Below are 12,068 nucleotides of genomic sequence, written 5' to 3' on the forward strand. Positions count from 1 at the left end.
AAGAAGTTTTCCTATGACTCTGGGCTTTCATGCGACTCTGTTGGTTTGCTTTCAAATAATGCAATATTCGGTTTTGAATGATTTCATATGAAATTAGCATCAATTTGTTGGTTTCATTTGGAAGTCATTTTGAGTTTCTTCAAACCTGATGCTGGACTACACACACTACACACTGGTTTAACTAAGTGTGACGTACCAATTTAGCTAAACAGGTGCAACTTTGTGTGTGAAGAAACCCTCAAAGTGAAACAACAATTAAGAGATGACTTGATCGTAGTCTGGAAAGTACCTACATGTGGAAGAGATTTCTGATAGTAGACTGTTCTTTAATCAAGCAGAAAAAAAAGTATTAACGAAATCCAGTGCACAGAAGCTATACCAATTCAGGCAAGAAATAAGGCACACATTTTTAACACAGAGTATTTAACCCCTGGAACAACTTACCTAAGGACAAGGTGGATTCTCTATCACTTAAACCTAGACTAGTTTTTTTTCTAACAGATAAGCTATAGCTCAAACCGAAGTTATGGGCTTGATGCACAAATTACTGGGTAAGGTTGTAGAGTAGCAGCTGTGTTAGTCTGTATCCGCAAAAAGAAAAGGAGTACTTGTGGCACCTTATAGACGAACAAATTTATTTGAGCATAAGCTTTCGTGAGCTACAGCTCACTTCACTGGATGCATCCGATGAAGTGAGCTGTAGCTCATGAAAGCTTATGCTCAAATAAATTGGTTAGTCTCTAAGGTGCCACAAGTACTCCTTTTCTTTTTGGGTAAGGTTGTATGGCCTTATGCAAATAGTCAGACTGGATTATCATAATGGTCCTGTCTCATCTTAAAAAACTACTAAGTTGGAGAAGAATATATAAACCCTTGCAAACAAAACTAAGTTTGACACAGCTGTAGCAACAAGACCTCTTTATCTATATCTAATTCTAGCACTCTTCTTCAATCATGTTATAAATTTGCACTGAAGGGCAAATACTTTCAATGTCTTTCACTCTAAATTTTCTCTCTTCATCTTTTGTGCCTAGTACAATATGGGACACAAATCAATGTAAAGTGTGAACCAGATTCTATTTGGCTTTAATAATTGCTAAATATCAGAACCACTATGCTCTGTGTATAGCAGAAATAGATTTATACCCACATTACGGTGACCAGATGTCCTGATTTTATAGGGACAGTCCCAATATTTGGGGCTTTTTCTTATACAGGACCCCGACCCCCTGTCCTGATTTTTCACACTTGCTATCTGGTCACCCTAACCCACATAGATTCATATTATTAACTGCCCAGGACAAAGCATCTGCTTTGCATGTTAAATAAAAAAGTAACTTTTTCATAAATGTGTACTTTGAAAAGAATATTGCAATTAGGGACAAATAAAGACTACTGAACAAAAACTACTGGTAATACACAACATTATACTTGCTTTTGTTTTATAACCAAGAATCCTCTCTGCCCCTCCTCCCCCCAATCTTGGACTCAACTTCAAAAAAAAATTCCTTCCTGTTAATTATCATACATTATTTCTACATGTCCTTTTAAAAAAGCACATTTTAGTACAGTAACATCCCTGCTATAGTCAAACTATATTTTAAGCCCCTGACCAAATGTTATTAAAGTGAAGATATATATATTTATGTATATATGTGTACACACACATAGATAAGAATATAATACTCTGCATGTCTATCCCTCCTTCCATGCAAGGATATCAAAACACTGTACAAAGAGTTGTGATATGTTGTGCTATTTTCTGACAGCCGCACACTTTGTTTCATCCAAAAACAGCACTGCTGACCACAAGTGGTAAAAAAAAATAAATTGTGAGACTGGCTTAAAAATCATGGGATTTTACAACAGCAATCGACTCGGGTTTGTTTCTATTGGTCTTCCAGCCGCGGAGGTGCACTCAGTCCAGGTGTTCTGATTCCACCACAACCAGGAGAGCTAGAAACGTTCATCACATCGAAGCAGGCTGAAGTGCTGAGCCAACACAGGCTTGCTGGGGCTCTGAGAACAACCCCTGCGGTCAGAAATCTGGCAGCATTACAGCCCCCAGGGGAAGTGTGTGTGTGGGGGGGGGAATCCAGGATCCCTTTGTCACACTGTTCTGCCCCCCGACACCAACCACCCCCAGCCCTCTAGAGGGTGAGGAGCCCCGGTGGGCCCGCCTATATTCCACCCTGGTCCTGAGGCCCGCCAGGGATATCAGTTGGCGGCTCCTTCACAGGGCAGCGAGCACGGACGTGTACTTGGCACAGTTCACCCCAATCCCGGACACCTGCCCCTTTTGCGGTGTGAGGGACACCCTGGCGCAAGTATACCTGGAGTGCGCGGGGCTGCAGCCCCTATTCCGGCTCCTCACAAATATTTTGTTAAGATTTTGGTTGCACTTTTCCCCTGACCTCCTTATCTGTGCACTCCCTGTCTGTGGCCCCACTAAGTCACGGGACCTCCTGGTCAACCTCTTCCTGGCCCTGGCTAAACATCTATAAAACCAGAGTGAGGAGGTTGGCCGATGGAGTCTCCTGTGACGGTGGGGCCTATTTCCGATCCTCCGTCCGTTCACGCCGCCGGGCAGAGTTCCTCTGGGCGGCGTCCACTGACTCCCTTGACACCTTCGAGGAGCAGTGGGCGCTGTCCGGGGTTCTCTGCTCCGCGTCCCCGTCCGGATCCCTTCGTTTGACCCTTTCACCGCACTCCTGTCCCCGTTGTTCATTACTTGTCCCCGGAATTATTTGGTTTTCCAGGTCCTGTGGACCCCCTCCTCTCCCCTCCCCTCCCCTAGGCTGGGGGGATCCTTTAGCACTTCCTGGCTCCCAAGAAGACCAACCACCCCCAGCCACACCTTACAGCCCAGGGCCTGGCATCGCCTCTGGCAGCGCTGCAGCGGCATGGGCCGGGCGCCCCGGCCTCTCCTCAGGTGGAGTCGGGCGAGCTCAGGGGCGGGGGCGGTGGGGGAGGGGCTCCTCTCCGCCCAGCAGCCGCCGCCGCCGCAGCCCCTCACATGCCTCCCAGGCGTCCCTGGAGACGGGCCCTCGCAACCCCCAGGGGAGCCTCGTTCTGGCAGCGGGCTCAGACGCCAGCCCCCGCGGCGAGAGAGAAAGAGCGCGCGAATGCGCGTCCCCGCCTTCTATTCCTCCCGGGCTGGTGGGAGGGAGAGAGGGAGAGAGGGAGGCCGGCGCGCTCCCGCCAGGGGTTCAGCCGCGGGGCGGCGCGCGCGCGCGCGCGCGCCTTGGCTTGGGCGTGGGCTGGGGTTGGGGCTGGTGGCTAGGCGTGGTGCAGCTCAGCTGCAAGGTGCTAGTGGCCAAGGTGGGGCGGCAAATAGGAGGCGGCGCTGGACCCCTGTGCAGCAGCATTGCACTGCAGGAGTGGTGAAGATTATTAATATGACACACTCGTAATTAGCATGGGCTCCTCTCGTTTCATTCGTTAGTGCAGTGATAGTCTTTCCTAGTCAGCATTTCCATAGTTATTGGTGTCTCTGAATAGTTATGGATGATGCTAGAATAGTCCTTATCACTACTGCTATAGGGTTAGCTTTATCATTATTAGTGATAAGTAATTATTGATGAGCTTATTATTGCTGTTACCTTTTTGTTTTACTTCCTTCATTACCATCTGCAGTTATTTATCAGCTGTGGTGTTACCATAGTCCTTATGACGTATGTTTCTCATTGCTATTTATTATTGTGATTTATTACTGGCATGTTACTTGAATTAGATTTTTCTGTACTGACGATTTTTTAATAATCTTTATTGCTGTTTAATATTGTTCTTTGTCCATGAGGGGACTTATTGAGCGTGCTGCTTGCTAGTTAATGACTCAGGAGTACTTACCCTTTTTCTCATCCTTTCCTTTCAGCGCAGGATTCCAATGCCTGTTTGTGTGCCTAGGAACGAAAACCACTGGCTGAACGGTAGCAGTACCAGTTAAAAAGAAAACAAAGCAAACAGTGAGTTTTGAAACCATTATCTCCTGTCACATTCATCTTATGTTTGTTGCTCTGGATGTTGTGTCTGGTTTTCCCCATGTTTCTTGTTGTGTGTTAAGTTATCAGCCTTAAGACAGTTGACAAAATAGTTTTTGTCTAAGTGTAGTCTGGAAAGGTGTAGAGTAAAAGGGAATTCACCTTAGCAGTGATTTAAAAAAAAAAATCAAAGAAACTTCAAATTTAGCTTAGTTGTATTCGTTTAACCTTGACTCATTATCTACTGGACGTAGCGTTACCAATTGTATTTAATAACAGTACAGGTTTCTTAGTGGATTTTATTTCCAAATTGACTCAAGCTCCCTTCAGATAACATTAGATTTCAGCAGGGTCACCAATACTGCAGTCCTGATTCAAGCAAAACTCCTATTGATTGATTGCGCTAGAAATGTTGCCTGAGAAAAGACTACACTGGGTCCATTCCAGACTATTTATAAAGGGGAAGGAGTGAGAGAGAAAGCAGAGATGGAGTTGCTTTTCATATCTCTGTTAGGTGAAAACATTAAGTTCAGTGACATGTTTAGGAGTAGCAGGAAGATAGTATCTTTGTTGTGTGAATAGTGATGGCTCTTGTTTTTTGTTTCAGTGATTCAACTAATCTTAGTTTTTTAAAGGGGCATATTAGAGCAAACTTCTTTATATTTGTAATTGTTTTCATAAACCCTGAAGGTCATTTTCTCTAACTCGGGGGTGGGCAAACTTTTTGGCCCGAGGGCCTCATCTAGGTGAGGAAATTGCATACAGGGCCATGAATGTAGGGCTGGGGCAGGTGGTTGGGGTGTGGGAGAGAGTGTGGGGTTTGGGAGGGGGTGTGGGGTGCAGAAAGGGGCTCAGGGCAGTGGGTTGGGGCGGAGGAGGGGTGCGGTGTGTATGAGGGGCCTCGGGGCAGGGGTTTGGGGCGCAGGAGGCGGTGCGGAGTGTGGGAGGTGGCTCAGGGCGGGGATGCGGAGTGTGGGAGGTGGCTCATGGCGGGGGGTTGAGGTGTAGGGGCGGTGTGGCAGGAGGCTCAGGGCAGGGGGTTGGGGTGCAGGAGTACTTAGCTTGAGCGGCTCCAGGGTGGTAACGCCACTCAGCGGGGCTAAGGCAGGCTCCCTGCCTGCCCTGGATCTGCACCACTCCCAGAAGCAGCCAGCACCATGTCCCTGCAGCCCCTGGGGGAGGAGGGGCAGAGGGCTCTGTGTGCTGCCCCTCCCTCCCCCAGGGGCTGCAGGGACATGGTGCTGGCTGCTTCTGGGAGTGGCGCGGGGCCCACGGCGCCACAGGGGTGGCAATCCCCCGGGCCAGATCCAAAGCCCTGATGGGCCGGATCCGGCCCATGGGCCATAGTTTGCCCACCCCTGCTCTAACTTAGTATGGAAATAAAGAAAGTGTTTTGCATGTTGCTGATTTTAATATGTTGTTTGTCCTTTATCTGCAAGGTTAATGTTTTTCAACTGTACTGTCATCAAAGCAATTGTTCTGTCTTGTGCTTTTTTTAACGTACAAATTCAGCTACATGGAAGATTACAGATCAGGAATGGGAGGAGGGGAGATTTTGGTTTGCTTTTGTATAAAAAAAAAACGGATATTGAATGTAAGATAAATAATAGAAAATTGAAGGGGGGTAATTTGCTAAATTACATCAGTATGTTCAGATTTTTCCATATAAGTATCACTCCTTAATCAATAACAACGTGATATTTGGTCTACAACTCATATACTTCTGAATGTTATGTCTAAGATGTGTTCTCACGGTAATGTAATGTGAAATGATGAACTCTAGATTAGACTGTAAATTCTTTTGGGCAGGCACCACATCCGCAACTCAATTTGTACAGCATGTAGCATAACAGGACCCGCATCCTGATTAAGACTTTTAAAGAAATCCTCTTGTTTAAACAGATCTCAAGAAAACTGTAGTGCTGAAACTAATTCACATTTTCACATTGTCCACAGTGACGTATTTGGTTGGGATCCTTGTCTTTGACTCTGAATGGACAATTTTGTGACTCGTGTATAGTGAAATCATACAAACCCATACTGAAATTAATACTTCTTCCTCATGTAAGCAATGCCATTGAGCTCAATAAAACCAACAGTCTGAGTAAGGACTGCACATGAGAAGAAGTGTTTGAAGCATTGAGCATTATATAGTTGTAGGAAAGGTAGATTATTGTATTTAAATATTAAACAGTATTAGCCTTCCAACTCTTTAGGAAGTCAAAACCAAATAGTAGGCCTGATCCTTCATTACTTGCGTATGGAATGCAGGGTTGGGCTCCAAATTTTAAGGCCCTGATTTTGCAAACCTTACGGGTATGTCTACCCTGGAGCTGGATTTCCAGCCTGAGTAGACATACCCGCACTAACTAGGTCTGATTGAGACCGCACACTAAAAATAGAATAGCTGCAAGTGGTTGGATGGGTTCCCTCTGATGCCATCCAAGACCATAAGTACATACTCAGGTAGCTAGCCCCTTCTGCCACTCATGCTGCCTTGGCCACACTTCTCTGTGTAGCATGCTAGCTGAATCAGATCTAGCGTGGGTATGTCTACATGAGCTGGAAATTACTCCTCCAGATCCAGTGTAGACCTACCATTTGGGATGAAATTTTGGCCCCATTGACATCACTGGTAAAATTCCCATTAGCTTCCAAAGGGCAAGGATTTCACCCTTAGTGTTTGTGAGTAAAGTTAAGCTTCTGCCTAAGTGTTTGTAGGATCAGGGCTTATGTTTTGCATTTCAGCATATAAAGCAGGGATAAGAGCTCTCTTAAAAAACCCAAACTTGCTGAGTTTGAAGTTAGTAGACTGTACTGTAATTGTGACACACGGATACAATACTGTAAACACATTTGTTAAAATCCACAAATTCATGACATCATCATGAGCCTGCTTGGGGACTTTAATTCCCTAAATTCTTCGATATTCAGCACAAGGAAGAAATCTGCTGCTGCTTCTTCAATATTGTGCTTGTAGGGGCAAATCCAGCTCCCTCCTCTGTAGCCACAGAAGTCCCCTAAGCAATGAAACTGGTGCAATTCTGCTGTGGAAAATGGAAAAGCTGGGGGCACTACAGCCGGTGCACGCTCCAAGAGGCAGTGGAAGTGGCTGGGCTGTCATCGAGGGGTCACAGAGTAGCTCTGCACGCTGTACTCGAGGATTCCCCTCCTGTTTGTCGTCTTGTTCAGTTTCTCATGCTGGGCACTGGGATTTGGGTTTGATTCTTAATGTTTGAAGAACATGAATTTCTTCCACAATAATATAGTGGGTGGAGTACAAGTTGTTAATACATTTGATTGCTCTTTTGGAATATAACAACTTCTGTTTTTAATGATTACCTGTTGTGATCCTTCTTATACATTTTTTAAAAAATTGCTTTATTTTTTAATGATATGTAACAACTTTCTCTAAATATGATTAATTTTATCCCTAGCTTTACATTGCTTTGCTTTTGTTCCTTTTAGTGACTGAAGCTTTAATACAGTATTTAATCTTTCTTTCCTGTTGTGATATATTATTGCCAGAGTACGCTTTGAAGGTATGTCCTTGACAAAAACAATGAGGAGTCCGGTGGCACCTTAAAGACTAACAGTTTTATTTGGGCATAAGTTTTCATGGCATGTCTCTGAAGAATGGGTTTTTTACCCACAAAAGCTTATGCCCAAATAAAACTGTTAGTCTTTAAGGTGCCACCGGACTCCTCATTGTCTTTGTGGATACAGACTAACATGGCTAACCCTCTGATACTTGTCCTTGACAATTACTGTTTTAAAAAATAGTTAAGTAGATGTTTCTGTATTTTTCTGTCATTTCTTACTGTAAAGGCAAATGCCATAATAAGATTATCCTGTTTCATTTTGTCCTCTAAGGCCCTGATCCTGCAAGCGCTTAATTGACTTTAATGAGACTAGAGAGATAAGGTGGGTGAGGTAATATCTTTTATTGGCCCAACTTCTGTTGGTGAGAGAGAAGAGCTTTTGAGTCACATAGAGCTCTTCTCAGGTCTGCGAAAAGTACTTTGAGCTCTGTGAGGCTTGAAAGCTTGTCTCTTTCGCCAACAGAAGTTGGTCCAATAAAAGATATTACCTCACCCTCCTTGTCTCTTTAATATCTTGGGACTGACACAGCTACCACAGCACTGCATACATTTAGTGGGACTACTCATAGTCATTGCTATTACATTCTAGTTTTATACCAGTGAAACGCCATGGATTTCCCTGAAGTACTCTGATATAAAACTGCAATAATGAAGCTGTGAATCAGGTCCTTTTAAAACCTTTTTGTTCCCATAAACAATCACCATTTTTAGGAAAGGGAAGTTTCTTCACTTTTTCCTATCCCCACATTGTTATGTTTTCTAATCTTGAAATGTTACATGAAAATTTTAAAAGTGCTTATTGCCTTGCTTGGGTTGAGTTGCCTGTCCCTTACTTTTATTGACAGGAGAGACTCAGAAACAATTTAGTACCCCTGTCTATTTTGGTAAAATGAATCTATTTCTGGGTACAGTATGAATTGAGAGCCATCACTTTGGAAATAGAGGGAAGAGTGCACTCCAAGTATAATACAGACAGTTGTTGCTACTTATTTTTTAATGTCAACAAAGCAATTTATAAAGCTTGTGATGTTCACTCTATGCAAAAAACAAACATACAAAAAAACACAATATGCTAGCAGTTCTTAAGCAGAAGTCTCAGATGAAATCACTGTCTAAAATGATATACTTAAGAAACAGATCTACATTTTAAGATTGTGAAATAATACATGAGAACATCCTTTAATGTATGTGAATATAAGTCTCCAGAAGATTAGCTACAATAGGATGCCAGCAAGTTCTTTTTGTAATGCTCCTGGGGAGAACTGAAGCACGATATCTCAGTGCATCTTGTAGACCAGTGCTTCCTTGAAAGTAGGAGAAGATAAATCATTTAAACGCCACGTATTGTCTGCCTATACAACCTCAGCTCTATTGCTGTATTTGGAATCTTTAAATCTTCTGAGTGTGTTTCAACAAAGTTTTTAAGTTCTAAGCATTTGTAATTCTCTGCTGTTCATACACAGTCTTTGATCACTGATGTCTTTTTTTTTTAAACAGAACATCTGTGAGATTTTTATCATGAAATGTCTATATAAAATATTGAAAATTTAATTTGATGTTAGTAGTTTAGACTTGACAAGGTATTTTCCCTTTCCCACTCCCATTTCATACATTTGTTGGCTGAATACCAGCAGGTCTCCTGGCTGACCTTTGCCCTCAAACTGTTTTGATTATATACTCGAGCCAAAATTTTGAAAAGTCATTAGTAATGTTGGGTACCTTGGTTTTGGGTACCCAATTTCCATGAAGTGCTGAGCACTGTCCCCTCTTAAGACAAGGCTCTGTTAAAGGTATCAGACATGCAAAAACTGAGGGTATGTCTACATTGCGATTAAAAACCCTTGGCTGGACCACACTAGTGGACTCAGGCTCAAGGGGCTTGGGTTAAGAGGCTGTTTAATTGTGGTATAGACTAAGCTCTAGGACCCTCCCACCTTGCAAGGTCCCAGAGCCAAGGCTTCATCCTGAGCCTGAATGTCTATACTGCAATTAAACAGCCCCTTAGTCCAAGTCCAAGTCAGCTAGCAGAGGTCAGCCGCAGATTTTTAGTAGCAGAGTAGACATACCCTTAGGCATCCATCCTCAGTAGTCACTGTTGAAGATCTTGGGATCTAGTTCCTGGGATTCTCTGAACTCCATTCATTGTTGTTTAGGGTTAAACCTGTCCAAGAAGAGCATTATTGGATTGTATTACATTTTGCAGGTTACAGTGAAATCATGTATGTATACAAGTCAATCAGAACTGTAGTTCTGGGCACACAAGCAATTAGAAGCGCTAATGGGGATGAGAGAAGATATAATAAAGCCTTTTTTAACCTATACATTAAAATGAACTAATTTTAAGTATTTTTAAAACTAGGTTAACTTCCCCCAAAATCTGTTTATTTTAAAATGGCCTGATTGTCTTTTCTCAGCCAAACTTCTCTTCCACTAACTTGGACTTTGATTATTGGGCAGAAGTGTGGTGTCACCTAAGGTGTATCACTTTAGGAAAAAGGAGAATAATTCCTAGAACCAAAAAATGTTCCAGAAAGGAGAAGTTCAAGCAGCTATGGAGCTCCCTGCAATACCGCTTAATTGGCCCGTGCAACTAAAAGGTCCAAACATCAGTGAGAAATCTTCTACCCTACTCAACTAGCCCAAACTCCTTTGCCATGCTAACTGGTGAGGTTAAGTCTCACTGAAGTGCAGTGACAACTGTGGATGTGTTTGAAACTGATATGAGTGGGAGAAGATTTCCTGTTAAGCAGGCGAGGAGAGAACCTGCTATGTGCCCAAGCCAGGCAGAGATACATTGAGGGATGTTTGTATTCAAGGGATTCAAGTTGTTAGGACCACTGCGCTCTCAGTCAGCACAAAGCAGCTTATGCCCCTCATTACATGGAACTGGAGCATAAGAGTAAACATCACCCTAGCATTGCAATCTGTCCTTGGTGAGGTGAGGCCTCAGAATCTGTGGGCCTCCTTTGGCTCAGGTTGGGTTGTATTCTCTGAAGCAGTCCTGATGCCAGAGAGACAGTTTCTCAAATGATTCTTATTTTTAAATACAGTATGTCTGAAACTGGGGAATTTAGTGCTTGTGAAAGGTTCTGGATTGGCAGTGTTTTTATATTGTGCCATAGGTGAGAATGGGACTTTATCAGCAAATAAAAAAGGTCTGCAGAGTGAGTGTGTGTGTGTGTGTGTGTTGGATTGAGGTTCACTTACTCAGCAGAGGAGTCTAACAAATATTTATTACAGCAAATTGTTCAGAATAATGATCAGTTTCTTACAAGTGGGAAGCTTATCAGGACAATCTCATCATAGTTGCCTCCAGCATCGGACAGTACAGCTTCAACCTCCATTTGATACACAAACTTATTTATAACTTTTTGTTCTCTTTTCTTATACATTTTGTATTAGTTTCTCATTTCCATGTTAACTTTCCTCCCCCATCAGTACAGGTTTAGTGTTAGTTCAAACCAGTCTTATCTAGCTTGTTAGTTATTTTATCTTTTCCTGTTCTCACAAACATGATTACTCTGCCATTACTTAAACTGCATAAGTAGAACTGTGTATGTGTATCAGAACAGACTCTTAAAATCCACTGCAGGCTTCTGTCAGATCTAAATATGCTTTTGCTCCCGATGGTGGGGAAGAAGAGTAGGTTTGTACTTTTTGCTCCTTTATGATTGATAAAGGCTTGAAAGTTTTTAATTTCTTCTTTATATTACATCAGAAATTCAGCTCTTGTCTATCCTGTTTATCCTCAATGACTTCATGGATAGACTATGACATTATAAGCAGCAAAGAAGTGATACTGAAGTAACTGAAGGGGAAAGCAGTTTTAGTCAGTCTGCAAGAAAATATGTTCTTGTTAAAGATTCATCATGTCCACCCTGGTCCTCCAGTAAGAACAGGACAGAAAAGATTATATAGACCTCATATGTAACGGCAGAAGAACCCGTTTTTTTGTTTTTTTTTAAACACACAGAATTAAAAGTAAAATCTCTTTTTTGTCTTTTCAGGTATTTCTTAAAAAAAAAAAAAAAAAGTCTGAGGCTGAATTCACAGACCCTATAAAGTTCCAGTGCAGGCTAAAGCCATCGGCTACTGACGTGCCTCAACTCAGTTCTTCGGGGACCAAGGCTAGGTGTGTGAGGGAAATTCACTTTTCAAGCCATTTCAAATCTGATTTCTCTACCAAGGCTGCCTATTAGGGCCAAATTTCAATTAGCCTCACAGGAAAAGCTGTGACCACAAACACCTGCATCTTCATGCACAATACTGACTGGCATGTGTAACCTGCAACATTTGCTTTTGCAGTTTCCTATTAAGCAGTACACAGATAGAAGGTTATGTGCAGACAAACAGATTCCCCAGGAGAGGAACCTGGTCCAGTGGTTAGAGCGCTAGTTTAGGCCATCTGAAACTTGGAGTCAATTCCTACTCTGCTATAGATATCATGGGCAAGTAACTTATTCTCTAAGTGCCGCAGTTCTCAATC

General features: G+C 42.8%; 1 protein-coding gene across 1 annotated transcript in view; it reads right to left on the reverse strand.

The window, feature by feature from the left end:
- Positions 1–3,092, reverse strand: part of LRRC63 (leucine rich repeat containing 63) — a 50,913-nt gene extending 47,821 nt beyond the window's left edge. The window contains exon 1 of the mRNA XM_073344530.1: positions 2,858–3,092. The gene's annotated coding sequence lies outside the window, so the exon portion shown is untranslated. The remainder of the gene's footprint in view (positions 1–2,857) is intronic.
- Positions 3,093–12,068: the final 8,976 nt, after the last annotated feature.

This window comes from Lepidochelys kempii, chromosome 1 (assembly GCF_965140265.1).
Source record: "Lepidochelys kempii isolate rLepKem1 chromosome 1, rLepKem1.hap2, whole genome shotgun sequence".
NCBI classification, from domain to species: Eukaryota; Metazoa; Chordata; order Testudines; family Cheloniidae; genus Lepidochelys; species Lepidochelys kempii.